The sequence below is a fragment of the Octopus sinensis genome, unplaced genomic scaffold (genome assembly GCF_006345805.1).
Source record: "Octopus sinensis unplaced genomic scaffold, ASM634580v1 Contig18522, whole genome shotgun sequence".
NCBI classification, from domain to species: Eukaryota; Metazoa; Mollusca; class Cephalopoda; order Octopoda; family Octopodidae; genus Octopus; species Octopus sinensis.
The window spans coordinates 1-25,960 of record NW_021835910.1 but is presented as its reverse complement, the minus strand read 5'-3'; the positions used below and the strand labels follow the sequence as shown (position 1 = coordinate 25,960).

The 25,960-nt window shown below is 40.0% G+C and overlaps 1 long non-coding RNA gene across 1 annotated transcript; it reads right to left on the bottom strand.

Moving 5' to 3' along the window:
* Window positions 1-3,808: 3,808 nt before the first annotated feature.
* On the bottom strand, window positions 3,809-23,698 carry LOC118761900. The gene is made up of 3 exons (XR_004997724.1): window positions 23,513-23,698; window positions 22,638-22,894; window positions 3,809-4,589 (listed from the first exon to the last, which is right to left on the bottom strand). It is a non-coding gene; the product is annotated as an uncharacterized LOC118761900 (long non-coding RNA).
* Window positions 23,699-25,960: the final 2,262 nt, after the last annotated feature.

Below are 25,960 nucleotides of genomic sequence, written 5' to 3'. Positions count from 1 at the left end.
TGTTTATATTTATATATATTAAATTGTACGTGTATTCTGTTTCATGTATATATTTATATTTTGAAAGTTCTCTATAATCTCTGACGAGCCCTATGGTTATATATAAGTACCTCATTTTTAAATGCCTACAACCTCAATATAATTGACAACTAGAGGCACTGAAAACTACTTTTTTCCATAGGCTGAAACAGCTGTAAGAGTGATTTTAATGATTCCAATAATTTATATTAAGGTTTTCATAATTGTATTGTTATCTTATATGTATTAAATTTTAATGTATATATGAATGTTATTATTGTTCTCATTTTGTTAAATAAATAAGTCAACATTCTAATATCCTATAGCTGATAAACCAACTAAATTGATTCTCCATTTTCTTATTTGTATTATATATATATATATATATATGTATGTATGTATGTATGTATGTATGTATGTATGTATGTATGTATGTATGTATGTATGTATGTGTATATAGTTGAAATTTATAGAAAAACAACAAAACGAAGACGTGTATTAGACGAAGTAGGTGTATTAGTTTGACGCTGGGGAAAGTGAGAAAGTCTTTAAGGAAACCAAAGCATTCCTTAAGACGGCAGAATATGATTCAAGGGAAATTTGGCTGCTATCTAGAGTACGCCGAATGATTATCGCCCGGTTTGTTTGGACCGTGCGTGGTAAACACAAGGGCTGACAATCAAATCGTACAGCTGTTGTAAGAAGTGATATTAAAATTGTAATAAAATCATTATTTCACATTGACTAGTTGATATATCTCTGATTGGTCAAAATCTGTTCCAGTACAATCCGCATCAAAAGCAATATTTATAGACACTCCACACCCTTCATTGTTCATAACCAATTACAATAAAAACTACATAACACCTAAAAATGCTTATTGCAGTAACCCAGTGAACTTACATTTCGTTTCAATATACATATACTTGTAGTGGGGTTTAAAATTTACTACCACTGTTTCGATAGCAGAATAAAATCTACAATCATTAAGTAAATTTTAAATACATAAACTGGCAAGCTAAAAAAACAGAAGATGATCCATTCACCAGCTATCATGATGAACAAGTGATGTTTTAAAGAAAAGTAAGTATGTATAGTGTATACTCATGTACAATTATAAACTAATGAATATGTCTGTAAGTATGTATGTGTTCTAAGTTCGAACCAATGGCCATAGTTGTAAGTCTCTCTACTCCAAAGTCTGAGATCTTATCTAAATTACCTTTCTGATTATGCTTTAAGTGACCATACCAGTTCGCTACAGGCTTTTTTTTAGCGGGCCAAAACTATAAACTAAAGATAAAACTCGAAATATAGGATTACTTTGACCTCGTTACTTTTAGAATATCGTTTACTTATTCACTCTCTCAATAAATTTGAAAGAGTTATTGGAGAAAGAACGGTTGTCCTGCCAAATATATTGAAAAATAGATTGGAAGAGATGTAGTGAGAAGTAGAAAAGTTATAAAAGATGGATGCCAGGGTGTCGTAATATCCATGATGAAAGTGCACTGTTAATTGATGTTAATTTGCTTACGTTCCCCTAACATAGCGGTTCGGGAAAAAGAACCGATAGAATAAGTACCAGGTTTAGAAATTAAATGTACTACGGTTGAATAGTTCGACAAAACCTTTAAAGACTGTGAAGATTTTAGAACATTTATAAATAGAAGTTCTTACAGCTGTTTCCAGGATATTTATTATATCTCTTCATCGGGGACGGTGTGAGAAAATGGTTAAGCAATAGTTAATTTAGATAAGATACGAAATAGAGAGTGAAGTGGAGAAATGAAAATAGGTGTGAGATATGTAGGGATATTGCATTTGTAGAGAGAAAGAGAAAGGGAGTGAGAGAGGCAGAGAGATGGGGGAGCGAGAAAATATGCATAAGGAGATGAAAGGATAAAAATCTGATATTTATTACAAAATGTAGTATTTACAATTCGCATGAAAAGACTATCACAGATTTTAAAAATAATTTTGGTACACACACACACACACACACACACACACACAACACACACACATTAACATATGTATGTATGTATATACATTTATATATTTACTCCCATACATATATCTGTGTGTGTGTGTATTTATTTATATATATTATGTGGTAAGGTTTCAACAAATAGATAAATTTTAAAATAATTGTAGGCCCTGTCATCAAGTTATATAATAGGTAAAAGTACGTAAATATATGACCATTAAATGATCGTATTGTTTCAATTAGAGACTCATTGTACAGGATCACAATATATATACATACTTATATATATATATATATATATATATATAATATATATATATATATATATATATATTATATATATATATATATATATATATATATATATATATATATATATTGTGTGGTGTGGTTTCAACAAGTAGATAGATACATGTCAAAATAACTGTAGGTTATAGATATAAAAATAACTGTTGTCTCTGTCTGTGCCATTGCGCCATAATGCCGTCGAGACGTAAGTCATGAAACGGTGCGCATTCTCTTCCAGTGTGCGGAGCTTTCCAGTGTGCACTTGCATATACAAGTTATTTACAAAACGTAGATAAAAGTACGTAAATATATGGAAAAATATTATATACATTGTTCTTCGTTATCAATTATTTACCGATAGTATAAAGTTTGAAAAGGAATCTGATAATTTTTGACCATTAAATGATCGTATTGTTTCAATTAGATTCATTGTACAAGATCACTGAAATATAATTTCATAAGAAAAATATGTGCATATATACAAGTAGTGTGGAGCGACTGACCTCCCTTGTTCGAAGGTTATATGGATACAGTTTGTGTATCAAATAGCTAACTTAAGGCGATGGCCTCATGGAGCTAATAAGCGGACAGCTTTTTTCTTATTTTTATAAGAATGCCATATTAGTATGGCGATAACTATATATATATATATATATATATATATGAGTATAGAGAGGCAATAGAAAACAAAGAGATGACACCAGTAAAACCAAATGTTATGTAATGAATTTCATTCGCTCATGTTGTTGAGTGATGTTCCCAAATATGGTTTTCCAGTGTCGAAAGATTATTAGTTTGGTAGAACACTTCCGGAAGAGAGTTTCTGTATTTCAATATTTCGCTTAGGCATAGCGAGGGTAATAATCTGGTGTAGAACTCGATATACATATAGTCCAGAACACAATGTTTTATGAGTATACAGTGGCAATAGAAAACAAAGATATATATTTATGTGTGCGTGTATGTTTTGTTAATACACTGGTTTTCTCTTTGAAAATATTTAACGCTTTGATGGAGTTTAAACAATGGAGTTTTTCTGATTTGCCTTCTCATATATATTATGGTATCAATGCTGCTGAAAATGACATCAAAGAATCACACCTGATCTCCTTCGACCAACTGAAGTTAGGGAAAGAACAGCACCTTTTGCAGGATAATCCAATGGCAAAGAAATTCGGTCAATTAAATGCTTGAATACGAGACGTGAAAGGAATATTTCAGTTTTTTGGGGGGATTATTCAAAAGTATAAGGAAATATCGATGTACTTCCATTCAAATTTTGCACTTGTCCTTTTGCTGTTTTAAATAAACACACAAGTAAATTATTTCTTCGTTTTTGTGTAGAAGTATCATGCGAGTATGGATGTGTGTGTTCACAAATATACACTCAAATGTAAAACACACACGCATATATATATATATATATATATATTTCTGTGTATATATCTGTGTACTTTATTTGTCCGTCTGTGAGTGTTTATATATAAATTACTTGAAACAACTTTTTTCATCTTATTTGAGGAATTGACAGCTTATTCAGCTTAAGTAATACAATGGAATATTTAGATGGTTTATACGTTAATAACGATAACACTACATTGAAAGCTTAATTACTGTCTTTAGAGCTTTTGATTTCGTTTCCCATCACAATCACCGCCGATCACCATAGCAATATTACAGTATTACAACTGAACAAATGGCAAGAAAAATCTATATCTAGTTGGGAGGTAATCGAAACAATTCGATGCCTTTCTGACGAATGCCATTATTTCTTTATTGATGAGCCGAGTTTATTGTTTTTTCTAAATATTTATTTGTTTTTTGTTGTTGGTGGTGTTGTTGAGTATTTTTACTGGTTTGTTTTTGTATACGATAGTTTGGTAGAACATTTCGTGCAGTTTCTTACTGCCTTGATACATTTTCATACAGCCGCCATTGATAATGTCCTACATAACTGCTGAATCAGTTTAATACAACCGTTGATACGAGCGTTACATTTTTTCTCTCTGTCTTTGACGAACGGTGGAATAATGTAGTTTGAAGAATACCGAAAGAAATTATCACAGATAGTAATGCTCAAAATATTGTTGTGCTCTGCGACCCTCCGAACGTTGAAACGCTCTTTTCAAATTTCAACAGTGGTTGTAAGATGGTTTTATTTTAAATCCGATGTTTAACAATGGTCATAGAGTTTCGTTTCCTGTGATTGATTAACAATGATTGAAAAATTCTCTTTCAGTAGTCATGGACGTTTGCAGTTTCTGTTCAGTGCTTGTGTGCCGTTATACAGTTTCTGTAAAAGAGAAAAACATTCATTATAAACAGTATAATAACGTAAAATACTATATATTTATCAGCTGATTCAAATATGCTTATGTAAATGCGTTTATAGCTGTGTAATAAGAAGCTTACTTCCCAGTCACATGGTTCTGGGTTCAGCTTCACTGTGTGGCACCTTGGACAAATGTCTTCTGCTATATCCTCCGGCCAACTAAAACCTTGTGAGTGAATTTACGATTCTTTGGGACTTTCCAGTATATACAGACAGAACCACCAAAGATAATAAAGTGGATATTGTTGAGAAAGACCAAAGCAACAAAGTCGGTTTATTGATCAACATGAGTAGAAAGGCCAACGACAATGTCCCTCACAATTGGCTCTTGGAGTATTTGAGGACGCTTACCAACTTTTTGGTAAGATCACGAGCTAAAGGAGGAACAAAAGCATGTTCCTTAAGGTATTCTCTCAAGAAAGTACGGGCCATAAATCTTGGTTTGTGAAAGTGCACATAAAACGTTAACTTTTTCAGAATCTCGTTCATGCTCTACTATTTCATGAGGATTCTGGAGTCCCTATATGCGCACGTTGTGGTGGTTAACTTTACCGCTTAGATGAAAAGTAGCTTCTGCACTAAAGATCAATCGAGTCAAAAATCTGTCATCTTCTATGTCCTCTAAGAGAGCGTTGCTAAATTCCACATATTTTCTTTTGTTGCCAACATCAAGAGCTTGTACATTTTGTAATATGTATGGCTTCATGGTCATTGCCTTAACACACGCCATTACAGCTATGTGAGATAATACAAATTCTCTGCTAACGCTAGCACAGACTTCAAACGCCTGTTGAATTCTTCGCACATTTTCCCCAGAGGTCTGCGTTCGACTTGGACTTTTCCCTTTGCACAAGCATCCAGTTTCTTCATACCAACGACGGATGGTTCTTTGACAGTGGTGGAATAACACCAAAACGGTTACGAAGCGTAAGCTTAGACAGGAAAAAAGATAGGAGAGGAGACAGACTAGAATGCGCGTGATCTGTGTGGCGGATCAAAAGGAAAGAAAGTAGTTCAAGTAAGGCAAAGAAAGATGGCCGATGGTCACGTATGAGCAACGAGAGAGTAAAGGAGGAAGAGTGGGAAATATATATATATATATTCCAATACCAACAACAGCAGCAGCAGCAGCAACAACAACAACAACAACAAGAACAACAACAACAACAACAACAACAACAACAACAATAATAATAATAATAATAATAATAATAATAATAATTAATAATAATAATAATAAGGATTATTATGAAGTAGCATAGCATTACTTTTAATTCTCTTTATATACAGCTTTACATATATGTATACATATAAATATATATATATATATATCTATATCTATATCTATATATATATATATATATTTCTTTATATTTCTTTATATTCTTTATACCCCCTTTACATCTCCTTATATCCCTTTATATCTTTATACTCTACATTTTTATATTTTTCTATACTTACACTTTTTATACATTTTTTATCCCTCGTCCTGAATTCTCGCCCCTCCATCTTCACGTCTATATATGTATTTATTTATTTACATTACTTCAACATCCAAATTTCCTCATTCTACATTGAGAGAAGAAAGAGATGGAGGCTTCAATTCTATGCTGCTGCCGCATTATGTCGTACGCGAATGAGAGGATTTGCATCACCAACCAAGAATTTTTGATGTAACACATGTCCTTGTGGAAACTGTTGTGCGCGGCTGAAGAAGGCCACAGACATACATTATGCATTGTTATAAATCTGTCTAATAAAGGCCCGAAACATATGTACCGCTGAATCCTTCGCATCATGTTTTTATTTTGATCAATATATATATATATATATATATATATATATATATATATATATATATACATATATATACATATACATATTATACATATATATATATATACATATATATATATATAACATATATATATATATATATATAATATATATATATATATATATATATATATATATATATATATATTATATATATATAATAATAATAATAATAATAATATTAGGGAGTAAATCCAAACTTACAGTCAAAAATTAGATTTAGGATTAAATCTAATTTTAGAGTATAAATATATATTATATTAAATTAGAGCTAAAACCACTATTAGGCAAACCAAACAGCGAAAATCATAAGCCAATACATAGAAATAAAATTAATTAAAAAATATATAAAAAATATAAAATATAAAATATAAAATATAAAATATAAAATATAAAATATAAAAATCCAATTCAAATATTTAAATTAAAGTTAAATTTTCTTTTAAATTAATCAAATTAATAATTTAAACTTATAAATTATAAATATATATATATTTTTATTATTATTTTATTTAATTATTTATTTATTTTTTATTTATGTTTTTTTTTTATTTATTTTTTTAACTATCAAAAAGTATTAAAAATTTAATATAAGATAATGAGTAAAAACACTACGATCGTTTCATGCCCGTAACCAATTCGAATAACAATAATTTAAATTCAATTAATAATTCGAGTTATGGTTACAGTCAATCCTCAGGTTAATTGTAATATCATCTGTCCATCATTTACTCTCTTTCTATCTCTTACTCCTCCGTCTCCCCTTTCCTCAGCTGTCCATCATTTACTCTCTTTCTATCTCTTACTCCTCCGTCTCCCCTTCCCTAGCTGTCCATCATTTACTCTCTTTCTATCTCTTACTCCTCCGTCTCCCCTTTCCTCAGCTGTCCATCATTTGCTCTCTTTCTATCTCTTACTCCTCCGTCTCCCCTTCCCTAGCTGTCCATCATTTACTCTCTTTCTATCTCTTACTCCTCCGTCTCCCCTTCCCTAGCTGTCCATCATTTACTCTCTTTCTATCTCTTACTCCTCCGTCTCCCCTTCCCTAGCTGTCCATCATTTACTCTCTTTCTATCTCTTACTCCTCCGTCTCCCCTTCCCTAGCTGTCCATCATTTACTCTCTTTCTATCTCTTACTCCTTCGTCTCCCCTTCCCTAGCTGTCCATCATTTACTCTCTTTCTATCTCTTACTCCTCCGTCTCCCCTTTCCTCAGCTGTCCATCATTTACTCTCTTTCTATCTCTTACTCCTCCGTCTCCCCTTCCCTAGCTGTCCATCATTTACTCTCTTTCTGTCTCTTACTCCTCCGTCTCCCCTTTCCTCAGCTGTCCATCATTTACTCTCTTTCTATCTCTTACTCCTCCGTCTCCCCTTCCCTAGCTGTCCATCATTTACTCTCTTTCTATCTCTTACTCCTCCGTCTCCGCTTTCCTCAGCTGTCCATCATTTGCTCTCTTTCTATCTCTTACTCCTCCGTCTCCCCTTTCCTCAGCTGTCCATCATTTACTCTCTTTGTATCTCTTACTCCTCCGTCTCCCCTTTCCTCAGCTGTCCATCATTTACTCTCTTTTTGTCTCTTACTCCTCCGTCTCCCCATCCCTAGCTGTCCATCATTTACTCTCTTTCTATCTCTTACTCCTCCGTCTCCTCTTTCCTCAGCTGTCCATCATTTACTCTCTTTCTATCTCTTACTCATCCGTCTCCCCTTTCCTCAGCTGTCCATCATTTACTCTCTTTCTGTCTCTTACTCCTCCGTCTCCCCTTCCCTCAGCTGTCCATCATTTACTCTCTTTCTATCTCTTACTCCTCCGTCTCCCCTTTCCTCAGCTGTCCATCATTTACTCTCTTTCTGTCTCTTACTCCTACGTCTCCCCTTCCCTAGCTGTCCATCATTTACTCTCTTTCTATCTCTTACTCCTCCGTCTCCCCTTCCCTAGCTGTCCATCATTTACTCTCTTTCTATCTCTTACTCCTCCGTCTTCTCTTTCCTAAGCTGTCCATCATTTACTCTCTTTCTATCTCTTACTCCACCTTCTCTCCTTTCCTCAGCTGTCCATCATTTACTCTCTTTCTATCTCTTACTCCTCCGTCTCCCCTTCCCTAGCTGTCCATCATTTACGCTCTTTCTATCTCTTACTCCTCCGTCTCCCCTTTCCTCAGCTGTCCATCATTTACTCTCTTTCTATCTCTTACTCCTCCGTCTCCCCTTTCCTCAGCTGTCCATCATTTACTCTCTTTCTATCTCTTACTCCTCCGTCTCCCCTTTCCTCAGCTGTCCATCATTTACTCTCTTTCTATCTCTTACTCCTCCGTCTCCCCATCCCTAGCTGTCCATCATTACTCTCTTTCTATCTCTTACTGCTCTCGTCTCCCCTTTCCTCAGCTGTCCATCATTTACTTCTTTCTGTCTCTTACTCCTCCGTCTCCCTTTCCTCACCTGTCCATCATTTACACTCTTTCTGTCTCTTACTCCTCCGTCTCCCCTTCCCTAGCTGTCATCATTTACTCTCTTTCTATCTCTTACTCCTCCGTCTCCCCTTTCCTCAGCTGTCCATCATTTACTCTCTTTCTATCTCTACTCCTCCGTCTCCCTTTCCTCAGCTGTCCATCATTTACTCTCTTTCTGTTCTGTCTCTTACTCCTCCGCCTCCCCTTTCCTCAGCGGTCATCATTACTTCCTTTCTATCTCTTACTCCTCCGTCTCCCTTCCCTAGCTGTCCATCATTTACTCTTTTATCTCTTACTCCTCCGTCTCCCCTTCCTCAGATGTCCATCATTTACTCTCTTTCTGTCTATTACTCCTCCGTCTCCCCTTCCTCAGCTGTCCATCATTTACTCTCTTTCTATCTCTTACTCCTCCGTCTCCCCTTTCCTCAGCAGTCATCATTACTCTCTTCTGTCTCTTACTCCTCCGTCTCTCCCTTCCCTAGCTGTCCATCATTTACTCTTTTTGTGTCTCTTACTCCTCCGTCTCCCCTTCCCTAGCTGCCATCATTTACTCTCTTTCTATCTCTTACTCCTCCGTCTCCCCTTTCCTCAGCTGTCCATCATTTGCTCTCTTTCTATCTCTTTAACTCCTCCGTCTCCCCTCCCTAGCTGTCCATCATTTACTCTCTTTCTATCTCTTACTCTCCGTCTCCCCTTCCCTAGCTGTCCATCATTTACTCTCTTTCTATCTCTTACTCCTCCGTCTCCCCTTCCCTAGCTGTCCATCATTTACTCTCTTTCTATCTCTTACTCCTCCGTCTCCCCTTCCCTAGCTGTCCATCATTTACTCTCTTTTCATCTCTTACTCCTCCGTCTCCCCTTCCCTAGCTGTCCATCATTTACTCTCTTTCTATCTCTTACTCCTCCGTCTCCCCTTTCCTCAGCTGTCCATCATTTGCTCTCTTTCTATCTCTTACTCCTCCGTCTCCCCTTCCTCAGCTGTCCATCATTTACTCTTTTGTATCTCTTACTCCTCCGTCTCCCCTTCCTCAGCTGTCCATCATTTACTCTCTTTTGTCTCTTACTCCTCCGTCTCCCCTTCCCTAGCTGTCATCATTTACTCTCTTTCTATCTCTTACTCCTCCGTCTCCTCTTTCCTCAGCTGTCCATCATTTACTCTCTTTTATCTCTTACTCATCCGTCTCCCCTTTCCTCATGGATCCATCATTTAATCTCTTTCTGTCTCTTACTCCTCCGTCTCCCCTCCCTCAGCTGTCCATCATTTACTCTCTTTCTATCTCTTACTCCTCCGTCTCCCCTTTCCTCAGCTGTCCATCATTACTCTCTTCTGTCTCTCTACTCCTACGTCTCCCCTTCCCTAGCTGTCCATCATTTACTCTCTTTCTATCTCTTACTCCTCCGTCTCCCCTTCCCTAGCTGTCCATCATTTACTCTCTTTCTATCTCTTACTCCTCCGTCTTCTCTTTCCTAAGCTGTCCATCATTTACTCTCTTTCTATCTCTTACTCCACCGTCTCCCCTTTCCTCAGCTGTCCATCATTTACTCTCTTTCTATCTCTTACTCCTCCGTCTCCCCTTCCCTAGCTGTCCATCATTTACGCTCTTTCTATCTCTTACTCCTCCGTCTCCCCTTTCCTCAGCTGTCCATCATTTACTCTCTTTCTATCTCTTACTCCTCCGTCTCCCCTTTCCTCAGCTGTCCATCATTTACTCTCTTTCTATCTCTTACTCCTCCGTCTCCCCTTTCCTCAGCTGTCCATCATTTACTCTCTTTCTATCTCTTACTCCTCCGTCTCCCCATCCCTAGCTGTCCATCATTTACTCTCTTTCTATCTCTTACTGCTCCGTCTCCCCTTTCCTCAGCTGTCCATCATTTACTCTCTTTCTGTCTCTTACTCCTCCGTCTCCCCTTTCCTCACCTGTCCATCATTTACACTCTTTCTGTCTCTTACTCCTCCGTCTCCCCTTCCCTAGCTGTCCATCATTTACTCTCTTCTATCCTTACTCCTCCGTCTCCCCTTTCCTAGCTGTCCATCATTTACTCTCTTTCTATCTCTTACTGCTCCGTCTCCCCTTTCCTCAGCTGTCCATCATTTACTCTCTTTCTGTCTCTTACTCCTCCGTCTCCCCTTTCCTCACCTGTCCATCATTTACACTCTTTCTGTCTCTTACTCCTCCGTCTCCCCTTCCCTAGCTGTCCATCATTTACTCTCTTTCTATCTCTTACTCCTCCGTCTCCCCTTTCCTCAGCTGTCCATCATTTACTCTCTTTCTATCTCTTACTCCTCCGTCTCCCCTTTCCTCAGCTGTCCATCATTTACTCTCTTTCTGTCTCTTACTCCTCCGCCTCCCCTTTCCTCAGCTGTCCATCATTTACTTCCTTTCTATCTCTTACTCCTCCGTCTCCCCTTCCCTAGCTGTCCATCATTTACTCTTTTCTATCTCTACCTCCGTCTCCCCTTTCCTCAGCTGTCCATCATTTACTTCTTTCTGTCTCTTACTCCTCCGTTCCCCCTTCCTCAGCTGTCCATCATTTACTCTCTTCTATCTCTTACTCCTCCGTTCCCCTTTCCTCAGCAGTCCATCATTACTCTCTTTCTGTCTCTTACTCCTCCGTCTCCCCTTCCTAGCTGTCCATCATTTACTCTTTTCTGTCTCTTACTCCTCCGTCTCCCTTTCCTCAGCTGTCATCATTACTCTCTTTCTGTCTCTTACTCCTCCGTCTCCCCTTTCCTCAGCTGTCCATCATTACTCTCTTTCTATCTCTTACTCTCCGTCTCCCTTTCCTCAGCAGTCCATCATTAACTCTCTTTTCTGTCTCTTACTCCTACGTCTCCCCTTCCTAGCTGTCCATCATTTACTCGCTTTCTGTCTTTACTCCTCCTCTCCCTTTCCTCAGCTGTCCATCATTTACTCTTTCTATATCTTACTAATTCCGTCTCCCCTTCCCTAGCTGTCCATCATTTACTCTCTTTCTATCTCTTAACTCCTCCGTCCCCCTTCCTCAGCTGTCCATATTTACTCTCTTCTATCTCTTACCCATCCGTCTCCCCTTTCCTCAGCAGTCCATCATTTACTCTCTTTCTGTCACTTACACCTCCGTCTCCCCTACCCTAGCTGTCCATCATTTACTCTCTTTCTATCTCTTATTCCTCCGTCTCCCCTTTCCTCAGCTGTCCATCATTTACTCTCTTTCTGTCTCTTACTCCTCCGTCTCCCCTTTCCTCAGCTGTCCATCATTTACTCTCTTTCTATCTCTTACTCCTCCGTCTCCCCTTCCCTAGCTGTCCATCATTTACTCTCTTTCTATCCCTTACTCCTCCATCTCCCCTTTCCTCAGCTGTCCATCATTTATTCTCTTTCTATCTCTTACTCCTCCGTCTCCCCTTTCCTCAGCTGTCCATCATTTACTCTCTTTCTATCTCTTACTCCTCCGTCTCCCCTTCCCTAGCTGTCCATCATTTACTCTCTTTCTATCTCTTAACTCCTCAGTCCCCTTTCCTCAGCTGTCCATCATTTACTCTCTTTCTGTCTCTTACTCTCCGTCTCCCCTTCCTCAGCAGTCCATCATTTACTCTCTTTCTGTCTCTTACTCCTCCGTCTCCCCTTCCCTAGCTGTCCATCATTTACTCTTTTTCTGTCTCTTACTCCTCCGTCTCCCCTTCCCTAGCTGTCCATCATTTACTCTCTTTCTATCTCTTACTCCTCCGTCTCCCCTTTCCTCAGCTGTCCATCATTTGCTCTCTTTCTATCTCTTACTCCTCCGTCTCCCCTTCCCTAGCTGTCCATCATTTACTCTCTTTCTATCTCTTACTCCTCCGTCTCCCCTTCCCTAGCTGTCCATCATTTACTCTCTTTCTATCTCTTACTCCTCCGTCTCCTTCCCTAGTGTCCATCATTTACTCTCTTTCTATCTCTTACTCCTCCGTCTCCCCTTCCCTAGCTGTCCATCATTTACTCTCTTTCTATCTCTACTCCTCCGTCTCCCTCTCCTAGCTGTCCATCATTTACTCTCTTTCTATCTCTTACTCCTCCGTCTCCCCTTCCTCAGCTGTCCATCATTTGCTCTTTCTATCTCTTACTCCTCCGTCTCCCTTTCCTCAGCTGTCCATCATTTACTCTCTTTGTATCTCTTACTCCTCCGTCCCCCTTTCCTCAGCTGTCCATCATTTACTCTCTTTTGTCTCTTACTCCTCCGTTCCCCTTCCCTAGCTGTCCATCATTACTCTCTTTCTATCTCTACTCCTCCGTCTCCTCTTTCCTCAGCTGTCATCATTTACTCTCTTTCTATCTCTTACTCATCCGTCTCCCTTTCCTCAGCTGTCCATCATTTACTCTCTTTTGTCTCTACTCCTCCGTCTCCCCTTCTCAGTGTCCATCATTTACTCTCTTTCTATCTCTTACTCCTCCGTCTCCCCTTTCCTCAGCTGTCCATCATTTACTCTCTTTCTGTCTCTTACTCCTACGTCTCCCCTTCCCTAGCTGTCCATCATTTACTCTCTTTCTATCTCTTACTCCTCCGTCTCCCCTTCCCTAGCTGTCCATCATTTACTCTCTTTCTATCTCTTACTCCTCCGTCTTCTCTTTCCTAAGCTGTCCATCATTTACTCTCTTTCTATCTCTTACTCCACCGTCTCCCCTTTCCTCAGCTGTCCATCATTTACTCTCTTTCTATCTCTTACTCCTCCGTCTCCCTTCCCTAGCTGTCCATCATTTACGCTCTTTCTATCTCTTACTCCTCCGTCTCCCTTTCCTCAGCTGTCCATCATTTACTCTCTTTCTATCTCTTACTCCTCCGTCTCCCTTTCCTCAGCTGTCCATCATTTACTCTCTTTCTATCTCTTACTCCTCCGTCTCCCTTTCCTCAGCTGTCCATCATTTACTCTCTTTCTATCTCTTACTCCCCGTCTCCCCATCCCTAGCTGTCATCATTTACTCTCTTTAATCTCTTACTGCTCGTCTCCACTTTCCTCAGCTGTCCATCATTTACTCTCTTTCTGTCTCTTACTCCTCCGTCTCCCCTTTCCTCACCTGTCCATCATTTACACTCTTCTGTCTCTACTCCTCCGTCTCCCCTCCCTAGCTGTCCATCATTACTTCTTTCTATCTCTTACTCCTCCGTCTCCCTTTCCTCAGGGTCCATCATTACTCTCTTTCTATCTCTTATCCTCCGTCTCCCCTTTCCTCAGCTGTCCATCATTTACTCTCTTTCTGTCTCTTACTCCTCCGCCTCCCCTTTCCTCAGCTGTCCATCATTTACTTCCTTTCTATCTCTTACTCCTCCGTCTCCCCTTCCTAGCTGTCCATCATTTACTCTCTTTCTATCTCTACTCCTCCGTCTCCCTTTCCTCAGCTGTCCATCATTTACTATCTTTCTGTCTCTTACTCCTCCGTCTCCCCTTCCTCAGCTGTCCATCATTTACTTCTTCCTATCTCTTACTCCTCCGTCTCCCCTTTCCTCAGCAGTCCATCATTTACTCTCTTTCTGTCTCTTACTCCTCCGTCTCCCCTTCCCTAGCTGTCCATCATTTACTCTTTTTCTGTCTCTTACTCCTCCGTCTCCCCTTTCCTCAGCTGTCCATCATTTACTCTCTTTCTGTCTCTTACTCCTCCGTCTCCCCTTTCCTCAGCTGTCCATCATTTACTCTCTTTCTATCTCTTACTCCTCCGTCTCCCCTTTCCTCAGCAGTCCATCATTAACCTCTCTTCTGTCTCTTACTCCTACGTCTCCCCTTCCTAGCGTCCATCATTTACTCTCTTTCTGTCTCTTACTCCTCCGTCTCCCCTTTCCTCAGCTGTCCATCATTTACTCTCTTCTATCTCTTACTCCTCCGTCTCCCTTCCTTAGCTGTCCATCATTTACTCTCTTTCTATCTCGTACTCCCGTCTCCCCTTCCTCAGCTGTCCATCATTTACTCTCTTTCTATCTCTTACCCTCCGTCTCCCCTTCCTCAGCAGTCCATCATTTACTCTCTTTCTGTCACTTACACCTCCGTCTCCCCTACCCTAGCTGTCCATCATTTACTCTCTTTCTATCTTATTCCTCCGTCTCCCTTTCCTCAGCTGTCCATCATTTACTCTCTTTCTGTCTCTTACTCCTCGTCCCCCTTTCCTCAGCTGTCCATCATTTACTCTCTTTCTATATTCTTACTCCTCCGTCTCCCTTCCCTAGCTGTCCATCATTTACTCTCTTTCTATCCCTTATCCTCATCTCCCCTTTCCTCAGCTGTCCATCATTTATCTCTTTCTATCTCTTACTCTCGTCTCCCCTTCCTCAGCTGTCCATCATTTACTCTCTTTCTATCTCTACTCCTCCGTCTCCCCTTCCCTAGCTGTCCATCATTTACTCTCTTCTATCTCTTACTCCTCAGTCTACCCTTTCCTAAGATGTCCATCATTTACTCTTTTCTGTCTCTTACTCCTCCGTCTCCAATTCCTCAGCTGTCCATCATTACTCTCTTTCAATCTCTTACTCCTCCGTCTCCCCTTTCCTCAGCTGTCCATCATTTACTCTCTTTCTGTCTCTTACTGCTACGTCTCCCCTTCCCTAGCTGTCCATCATTTACTCTCTTTCTATCTCTTACTCCTCCGTCTCCCCTTCCCTAGCTGTCCATCATTTACTTTCTTTCTATCTCTTACTCCTCCGTCTCCCTTTTCTCAGCTGTCCATCATTTACTCTTTTCTATCTCTTACTCCTCCGTCTCCCCTTCCTCAGCTGTCCATCATTTACTCTCTTTCTGTCTCTTACTCCTCCGTTTCCCCTTTCCTCAGCTGTCCATCATTTACTCTCTTTCTATCTCTTACTCCTCCGTCTCCCCTATCCTCAGCTGTCTATCATTTACTCTCTTTCTATCTCTTACTCCTCCGTCTCCCCTTTCCTCAGCTGTCCATCATTTACTCTCTTTCTGTCTCTTACTCCTACGTCTCCCCTTTTCTCAGCTGTCCATCATTTACTCTCTTTCTGTCACTTACACCTCCGTCTCCCCTTCCCTAGCTGTCCATCATTTACTCTCTTTCTATCTCTATTCTCCGTCTCCCTTCCCTAGCTGTCCATCATTTACTCTCTTTCTGTCTCTTACTCCTCCGTCTCCCCTTCCTCAGCTGTCCATCATTTACTCTCTTTCTATCTCTTACTCTCCGTCTCCCTTCCCTAGCTGTCCATCATTTACTCTCTTTCTATCCCTTACTCCTCCATCTCCCCTTTCCTCAGCTGTCCATCATTTATCTCTTTCTATCTCTTACTCCTCCGTCTCCCCTTTCCTCAGCTGTCCATCATTTACTCTCTTTCTATCTCTTACTCTCCGTCTCCCTTCCCTAGCTGTCCATCATTTACTCTCTTTCTATCTCTTACTCCTCAGTCTCCCCTTTCCTCAGCTGTCCATCATTTACTCTCTTTCTGTCTCTTACTCCTCCGTCTCCCATTTCCTCAGCTGTCCATCATTTACTCTCTTTCAATCTCTTACTCCTCCGTCTCCCCTTTCCTCAGCTGTCCATCATTTACTCTCTTTCTGTCTCTTACTGCTACGTCTCCCCTTCCCTAGCTGTCCATCATTTACTCTCTTTCTATCTCTTACTCCTCCGTCTCCCCTTCCCTAGCTGTCCATCATTTACTTTCTTTCTATCTCTTACTCCTCCGTCTCCCCTTTCCTCAGCTGTCCATCATTTACTCTCTTTCTATCTCTTACTCCTCCGTCTCCCCTTTCCTCAGCTGTCCATCATTTACTCTCTTTCTATCTCTTACTCCTCCGTCTCCCCTTCCCTAGCTGTCCATCATTTACTCTCTTTCTATCCCTTACTCCTCCGTCTCCCCTTTCCTCAGCTGTCCATCATTTACTCTCTTTCTATCTCTTACTCCTCCGTCTCCCCTTTCCTCAGCTGTCCATCATTTGCTCTCTTTCTGTCTCTTACTCCTCCGTCTCCCCTTTCCTCAGCTGTCCATCATTTACTCTCTTTCTGTCTCTTACTCCTCCGTCTCCCCTTCCCTAGCTGTCCATCATTTACTCTCTTTCTGTCTCTTACTCCTCCGTCTCCCCTTTCCTCAGCTGTCCATCATTTACTCTCTTTCTGTCTCTTACTCCTACGTCTCCCCTTTCCTCAGCTGTCCATCATTTACTCTCTTTCTATCTCTTACTCCTACGTCTCCCCTTCCCTAGCTGTCCATCATTTACTCTCTTTCTATCTCTTACTCCTCCGTCTCCCCTTTCCTCAGCTGTCCATCATTTACTCTCTTTCTGTCTTTTACTCCTCCGTCTCCCCTTTCCTCAGCTGTCCATCATTTACTCTCTTTCTATCTCTTACTCCTCCGTCTCCCCTTTCCTCAGCTGTCCATCATTTACTTTCCTTCTATCTCTTACTCCTCCGTCTCCCCTTTCCTCAGCTGTCCATCATTTACTCTCTTTCTGTCTCTTACTCCTCCGTCTCCCCTTCTCCTGTTCAGTGTGTCCATCATTTACTCTCTTTCTACTCTTACTCCTCGTCTCCCCTTTCCTCAGCTGTCCATCATTTACTCTCTTTCTATCTCTTACTCCTCCGTCTCCCCTTCCTCAGCTGTCCATCATTTACTCTCTTTCTGTCTCTTACTCCTACGTCTCCCCTTTCTCAGCTGTCCATCATTTACTCTCTTTCTATCTCTTACTCCTCCGTCTCCCCTTCCTCAGCTGTCCATCATTTACTCTCTTCTGTCTCTTACTCCTACGTCTCCCCTTCCCTAGCTGTCCATCATTTACTCTCTTTCTATCTCTTACTCCTCCGTCTCCCCTTTCCTCAGCTGTCCATCATTTACTCTCTTTCTGTCTCTTACTCCTCCGTCTCCCCTTTCCTCAGCTGTCCATCATTTACTCTCTTTCTATCTCTTACTCCTCCGTCTCCCCTTTCCTCAGCTGTCCATCATTTACTCTCTTTCTATCTCTTACTCCTCCGTCTCCCCTTTCCTCAGCTGTCCATCATTTACTCTCTTTCTGTCTCTTACTCCTCCGTCTCCCCCTTCCTCAGCTTTCCATCATTTACTCTCTTTCTATCTCTTACTCCTCCGTCTCCCCTTTCCTCAGCAGTCCATCATTTACTCTCTTTCTGTCTCTTACTCCTCCGTCTCCCCTTCCCTAGCTGTCCATCATTTACTCTTTTTCTGTCTCTTACTCCTCCGTCTCCCCTTTCCTCAGCTGTCCATCATTTACTCTCTTTCTGTCTCTTACTCCTCCGTCTCCCCTTTCCTCAGCTGTCCATCATTTACTCTCTTTCTATCTCTTACTCCTCCGTCTCCCCTTTCCTCAGCAGTCCATCATTAACTCTCTTTCTGTCTCTTACTCCTACGTCTCCCCTTCCCTAGCTGTCCATCATTTACTCTCTTTCTGTCTCTTACTCCTCCGTCTCCCCTTTCCTCAGCTGTCCATCATTTACTCTGTTTCTATCTCTTACTCCTCCGTCTCCCCTTCCCTAGCTGTCCATCATTTACTCTCTTTCTATCTCTTACTCCTCCGTCTCCCCTTTCCTCAGCTGTCCATCATTTACTCTCTTTCTATCTCTTACCCCTCCGTCTCCCCTTTCCTCAGCAGTCCATCATTTACTCTCTTTCTGTCACTTACACCTCCGTCTCCCCTTCCCTAGCTGTCCATCATTTACTCTCTTTCTATCTCTTATTCCTCCGTCTCCCCTTTCCTCAGCTGTCCATCATTTACTCTCTTTCTGTCTCTTACTCCTCCGTCTCCCCTTTCCTCAGCTGTCCATCATTTACTCTCTTTCTATCTCTACTCCTCGTCTCCCCCTTCCTAGCTGTCCATCATTTACTCTCTTTCTATCCCTTACTCCTCCATCTCCCCTTTCCTCAGCTGTCCATCATTTATTCTCTTTCTATCTCTTACTCCTCCGTCTCCCCTTTCCTCAGCTGTCCATCATTTACTCTCTTTCTATCTCTTACTCCTCCGTCTCCCCTTCCCTAGCTGTCCATCATTTACTCTCTTTCTATCTCTTACTCCTCAGTCTCCCCTTTCCTCAGCTGTCCATCATTTACTCTCTTTCTGTCTCTTACTCCTCCGTCTCCCATTTCCTCAGCTGTCCATCATTTACTCTCTTTCAATCTCTTACTCCTCCGTCTCCCCTTTCCTCAGCTGTCCGTCATTTACTCTCTTTCTGTCTCTTACTCCTACGTCTCCCCTTCCCTAGCTGTCCATCATTTACTCTCTTTCTATCTCTTACTCCTCCGTCTCCCCTTCCCTAGCTGTCCATCATTTACTTTCTTTCTATCTCTTACTCCTCCGTCTCCCCTTTCCTCAGCTGTCCATCATTTACTCTCTTTCTATCTCTTACTCCTCCGTCTCCCCTTTCCTCAGCTGTCCATCATTTACTCTCTTTCTATCTCTTACTCCTCCGTCTCCCCTTCCCTAGCTGTCCATCATTTACTCTCTTTCTATCCCTTACTCCTCCGTCTCCCCTTTCCTCAGCTGTCCATCATTTACTCTCTTTCTATCTCTTACTCCCCGTCTCCCCTTCCTCAGCTGTCCATCATTTACTCTCTTCTGTCTCTTACTCCTCCGTCTCCCTTTCCTCAGCTGTCCATCATTTACTCTCTTTCTATCTCTTACTCCTCCGTCTCCCTTTCCTCAGCTGTCCATCATTTACTTTCTTTCTATCTCTTACTCCTCCGTCTCCCCTTTCCTCAGCTGTCCATCATTTACTCTCTTTCTGTCTCTTACTCCTCCGTTTCCCCTTTCCTCAGCTGTCCATCATTTACTCTCTTTCTATCTCTTACTCCTCCGTCTCCCCTTTCCTCAGCTGTCTATCATTACTCTCTTTCTATCTCTTACTCCTCCGTCTCCCTTTCCTCAGCTGTCCATCATTTACTCTCTTTCTATCTCTTACTCCTCCGTCTCCCCTTTCCTCAGCTGTCTATCATTTACTCTCTTTCTATCTCTTACTCCTCCGTCTCCCCTTTCCTCAGCTGTCCATCATTTACTCTCTTTCTGTCTCTTACTCCTACGTCTCCCCTTTTCTCAGCTGTCCATCATTTACTCTCTTTCTATCTCTTACTCCTCCGTCTCCCCTTTCCTCAGCTGTCCATCATTTACTCTCTTTCTGTCTCTTACTCCTACGTCTCCCCTTCCCTAGCTGTCCATCATTTACTCTCTTTCTATCTCTTACTCCTCCGTCTCCCCTTTCCTCAGCTGTCCATCATTTACTCTCTTTCTGTCTCTTACTCCTCCGTCTCCCCTTTCCTCAGCTGTCCATCATTTACTCTCTTTCTATCTCTTACTCCTCCGTCTCCCCTTTCCTCAGCTGTCCATCATTTACTCTCTTTCTATCTCTTACTCCTCCGTCTCCCCTTTCCTCAGCTGTCCATAATTTACTCTCTTTCTATCTCTTACTCCTCCGTCTCCCCTTTCCTCAGCTGTCCATCATTTACTCTCTTTCTATCTCTTACTCCTCCGTCTCCCCTTCCTTAGCTGTCCATCATTTACTCTCTTTCTATCTCTTACTCCTCCGTCTCCCCTTTCCTCAGCTGTCCATCATTTACTCTCTTTCTATCTGTTACTCCTCCGTCTCCCCTTTCCTCAGCTGTCCATCATTTACTCTCTTTCTATCTCTTACTCCTCCGTCTCCCCTTTCCTCAGCTGTCCATCATTTACTCTCTTTCTATCTCTTACTCCTCCGTCTCCCCTTTCCTCAGCTGTCCATCATTTACTCTCTTTCTGTCTCTTACTCCTACATCTCCCCTTTTCTCAGCTGTCCATCATTTACTCTCTTTCTATCTCTTACTCCTCCGTCTCCCCTTTCCTCAGCTGTCCATCATTTACTCTCTTTCTATCTCTTACTCCTCCGTCTCCCCTTTCCTCAGCTGTCCATCATTTACTCTTTTTCTATCTCTTACTCCTCCGTCTCCCCTTTCCTAGCTGTCCATCATTTACTCTCTTTCTATCTCTTACTCCTCCGTCTCCCCCTTCCTCAGCTGTCCATCATTTACTCTCTTTCTATCTCTTACTCCTCCGTCTCCCCTTTCCTCAGCTCTCCATCATTTACTTTCTTTCTATCTCTTACTCCTCCGTCTCCCCTTTCCTCAGCTGTCCATCATTTACTCTCTTTCTGTCTCTCTCAATTACACTAAATGTTCCATGTCAGTATCAAGATTTCATGTCTCTATTATTTGTATCAATAAATTAATTATTTCATATTCCGTTCTGTTTTTGTGTTTCGTCCTTCATCTTTCTCTCTAAATTATATCCTGCAAGAACCTAGTCCCCGTATTTCACTTACCTTGCCAATATGCTCTCATTTTGTCTTTCATAACACAATTAAGGTTGTTTTAGTAAATTCTTTTAATAAGTTAATCAATATAGTATGGTTTCAGATTTTAGCATAAGGTCTGCAATTTTAGGAAATGGTGTCAATCTACGAAACTGACCCAAGTGCTCAGCTGGTACTTAATTTATCGAATGGATGTAATTTAAAGAAGACCTCAACCGAATTTTGAACTGGGAATACAAATAGACGTACGAAAACATGCCGGACATTTGTCCGAAGCACTAGCGATTCTACCAGAGTGACGTCTTACTTAATAGGATAAAAATGAAAGAACATTTAATTTTTGTATTCGGTGTGCAAACCGACCTGAATAAGAGCTTACGAAAAACAGTAAAGGATGTTATCAAACGAATGATTAAAGAAACAAACGATCTATTGATTAATTAATTGGTGGAATTGTAAACAAATTGGAGTATTACAAATCAGTGAAATACAACCAATACGTATGTCTACTATAGGCATACTAACCTGTCGCAAGATAAATGAAATGCAAAAATAAAACTTTGTGCCAATCAAATGAAGTCGAGTATCACAATCACTCGATGCGACCAGCGATGAAACAAGCAAAACACCGATATGTGACAGTGAGATCTTTGATATGTGTGTGTGTTCTTATGTATACGTATGCGGCCGTATGTGTGTGCGTGTGCGTTTATGTGTGTGCGTATGTGTGTTTGGGTGTGTGTGCGTTCGAGTGTGTCCATCGGGTTTAGGCGTATAATAATTCTACAGTCGGTTTACTTGGTAGATATACAACTTACCAAGCATTCGTTTATTTTGCAACATATCCACCATAAAGAACAACGTCTGCAACTTTGCCATTGACTCCCAGCCACCACAACCACCAACGGGCGCACACAGGCACATCTCTCTCTTGCAGCCATAAAGCTCAGTACCAATATCAACAACATTAACATTTTAAAATTCCTCAGCCATTTCCACCAATTTCGCATCATATAGCGACTCACGTCCACCAAAAGGACACACTATCATTGGTATATTAATTTTGTCTACAATTATATATACCTAACGCACTCAATAGTTATCTATTGAACTGGCTGAAAGATATCATGATCCGGAATCTGTTACGGAGCATTTGACAACAGCATAACTCGACGATTATGATCCCAATTATGTATGATCTTAAAAAAGGTTACTACAAATATGTGGTGTGTTTAATATGTAAACTGGACCCAAGTGTGTAAAGCGTTCCAATATGTCTCTACTGAAACAATAACACGTTAGTTTACATTAGCTCAATTTGTGTCGTCCTCAAATGGATTACGAATAAAGCAAGAAGCGATGATAATCAGATGACTTGATGTACAGATGTGAAGTTTACATTTCTACTCTCAATAAAACCAGCATTTAGAAAGTCTCCCCACATTATAGGGATGTGTGAAGCTCGCCAATGAAAATGAGGAACTCACTCACCTGCAGCTATTGACGTTGATGCTTGATCGGGAGTGGTAATTCAGTGGTAGTGGCTGGTTGTTCAGTGCTTGTTTGTCCACTAATGGTAGCGAAGAATTCATTGGTAGCAGATGACAATTCAGAGGGCATTGGGGGCTGTTCAGAGGTGGTTGTTGGTTGTTCACCGCTGCCAAAGGATTCACTGGAACTAGAGGGTTGTTCAATGGAGGTTGATGATTGCTCAGCGGTTGTTTGTGTATCTGTTGACGATTGCTCCGCTGAAGTGGGTATAGACGTCAATTCAGTGGTTGTGAATGGTTACCCAGTTGGAGGTGAAGAAGGAGAAAAGAAGAAAAAGAAATCGTAGAAGAAAATAATTATGTTCCAAAACGGCTTTTACAGTGTTGTGCACTCAATAACCGCTAATATGTGTCTATAGATATATTACTGTTCTCTCGCAAGTTCTCTTGAAAGGGGCCAATATAAATATATACCTTTCCCTCTATCGCCGCCCCCTCCGTCTCATCATTTAATCCCCCTCATCATATACACTCTTTCTATCTCTTACACCTCTGTCTCCTCGTTCCTAAGTCGTCCATCATTTACTCTCTTTCTATCTCTTACTCCTCCGTCTTCTCTTTCCTAAGCTGTCCATCATTTACTCTCTTTCTATCTCTTACTCCTCCGTCTCCCCTTTCCTAAGCTGTCCATCATTTACTCTCTTTCTGTCTCTCTCAATTACACTGAATGTTCTATGTCAGTATCAAGATTTCATGTCTCTATTATTTGTATCAATAAATTAATTATTTCATATTCCATTCTGTTTTTGTGGTTCCTCTTTCATCTTTCTCTCTAAAATATATTTTGCAAGAACCTGGTCCCAGTATTTCACTTACTTTGCCATTCTGCGGTCGTTTTGTCTTTCATAACTCCTGGAATATTTTCAATACTTTCAGTGACTAGCAGCAACATTGATTCATTCTGTTGTAGCGAGCTTTTGAATGTCATCTCAACGTCGGCAACCAAACTACCATTGCTGAAATAAAGAATAAGAACGAATTCAAACAACATATTTCCACCATCTGAAAATATTTGCCATGTTTTACAATACGAATCGATTTCTACCTCTAATAACCTCAAACCAATTTTGTGTTCCCCTTTCTCGTTGAAATCCCCGATATCATACTTGCCTTTCATGATTTCTAAAAAGAAAGAAAGACAATACAAATTGTGTACTATGGGCGATCAAATCGCTCGGTCTCCTACCCTAAAATTTCGAGCCAGGAACCTATAGTAGAAAAAGAATATTCGTTAATGTGCCATGAATCGAACACCAAAAATTTTCATTCAGAGGTATCCTGATTTGAAGTTAACATGAACATATATATTATATACATATATATATATATATATATATATATATATATATATATATATATTATATATATATATATATATCGGTGCCCCAGCATGGCCACAGCTCATAAGCTGAAACTAGAATCAATCAATCAATCATATATATATATATATATATATATATATATATATATACTTCCAACAATTGAGGGTAAAATTAATTAATTAATCAATTTCACCAAGTGTTCAGTATGCAAAGGGACCATTTAGGGCGAATTCAAATTATTACATTATATAAAAGGGCTTAGTAAAATAAATTACTTTGCCGCATACTGAACTCATTAGAAATAGCAGCTAAAAAAACATTTATAAAACTATTTCTAATACTTAAAGAAAACCTCTCTCATATAGTGTTTGCTCAATTCAACTCACGGAAGTATGGGGGGTAGAGACATTAAAAAATCATATGCAAAGGTTATTTGAGAACGTACGTTTCAAGATTAGTCAAAATCGACATTTCTATCATCAGCTCAGAACTCCCTGGTTTGGATTTGAAAACACTGAAAGTAGGAGCATACCCCTTCGGCCTCCTATCGCTTCTGAAGATCCGCTCGTAACTAACAGTGCCAACAAACTCAAAAATGCAAGCGAAGAATTTCTGCTCTCCCCTTTCCACCAGCGTGGGTTAAAATCAGCAAACACTATGCTTTTTTCGGTAAAATCCGAGGCATTTAAATAGAGAGAGATGAATTATAATTTCAACAATTGAGGGTAAAATTAATTAATTAATCAATTTCACCAAGTGTTCAGTAAATGCCTCGGATTTTACCGAAAAAAGCATAGTGTTTGCTGATTTTAACCCACGCTGGTGGAAAGGGGAGAGCAGAAATTCTTCGCTTGCATTTTTGAGTTTGTTGGCACTGTTAGTTACGAGCGGATCTTCAGAAGCGATAGGAGGCCGAAGGGGTATGCTCCTACTTTCAGTGTTTTCAAATCCAAACCAGGGAGTTCTGAGCTGATGATAGAAATGTCGATTTTGACTAATCTTGAAACGTACGTTCTCAAATAACCTTTGCATATGATTTTTTAATGTCTCTACCCCCCATACTTCCGTGAGTTGAATTGAGCAAACACTATATGAGAGAGGTTTTCTTTAAGTATTAGAAATAGTTTTATAAATGTTTTTTTAGCTGCTATTCTAATGAGTTCAGTATGCGGCAAAGTAATTTATTTTACTAAGACTTTTATATAATGTAATAATTTGAATTCGCCTTAAATGGTCCCTTTGCATACTGAACACTTGTGAAATTGATTAATTAATTAATTTTACCCTCAATTGTTGAAATTATAATTCATCTCTCTCTATTTAAATGCCTCGGATTTTACCGACAAAAGCATAGTGTTTGCTGATTTTAACCCACGCTGGTGGAAAGGGGAGAGCAGAAATTCTTCGCTTGCATTTTTGAGTTTGTTGGCACTGTTAGTTACGAGCGGATCTTCAGAAGCGATAGGAGGCCGAAGGGGTATGCTCCTACTTTCAGTGTTTTCAAATCCAAACCAGGGAGTTCTGAGCTGATGATAGAAATGTCGATTTTGACTAATCTTGAAACGTACGTTCTCAAATAACCTTTGCATATGATTTTTTAATGTCTCTACCCCCCATACTTCCGTGAGTTGAATGAGCAAACACTATATGAGAGAGGTTTTCTTTAAGTATTAGAAATAGTTTTATAAATGTTTTTTTAGCTGCTATTTCTAATGAGTTCAGTATGCGGCAAAGTAATTTATTTTACTAAGCCCTTTTATATAATATATATATATATATATATAAATATATGTGTGCGTGTGTGTGTGTACACATAGCTACATACATACACACACACACACACATGTATATATATATATATGTACATACATATATATACAAATATGTATATATATATATATATATATATATATATATATATATATATATATATATCGACAGT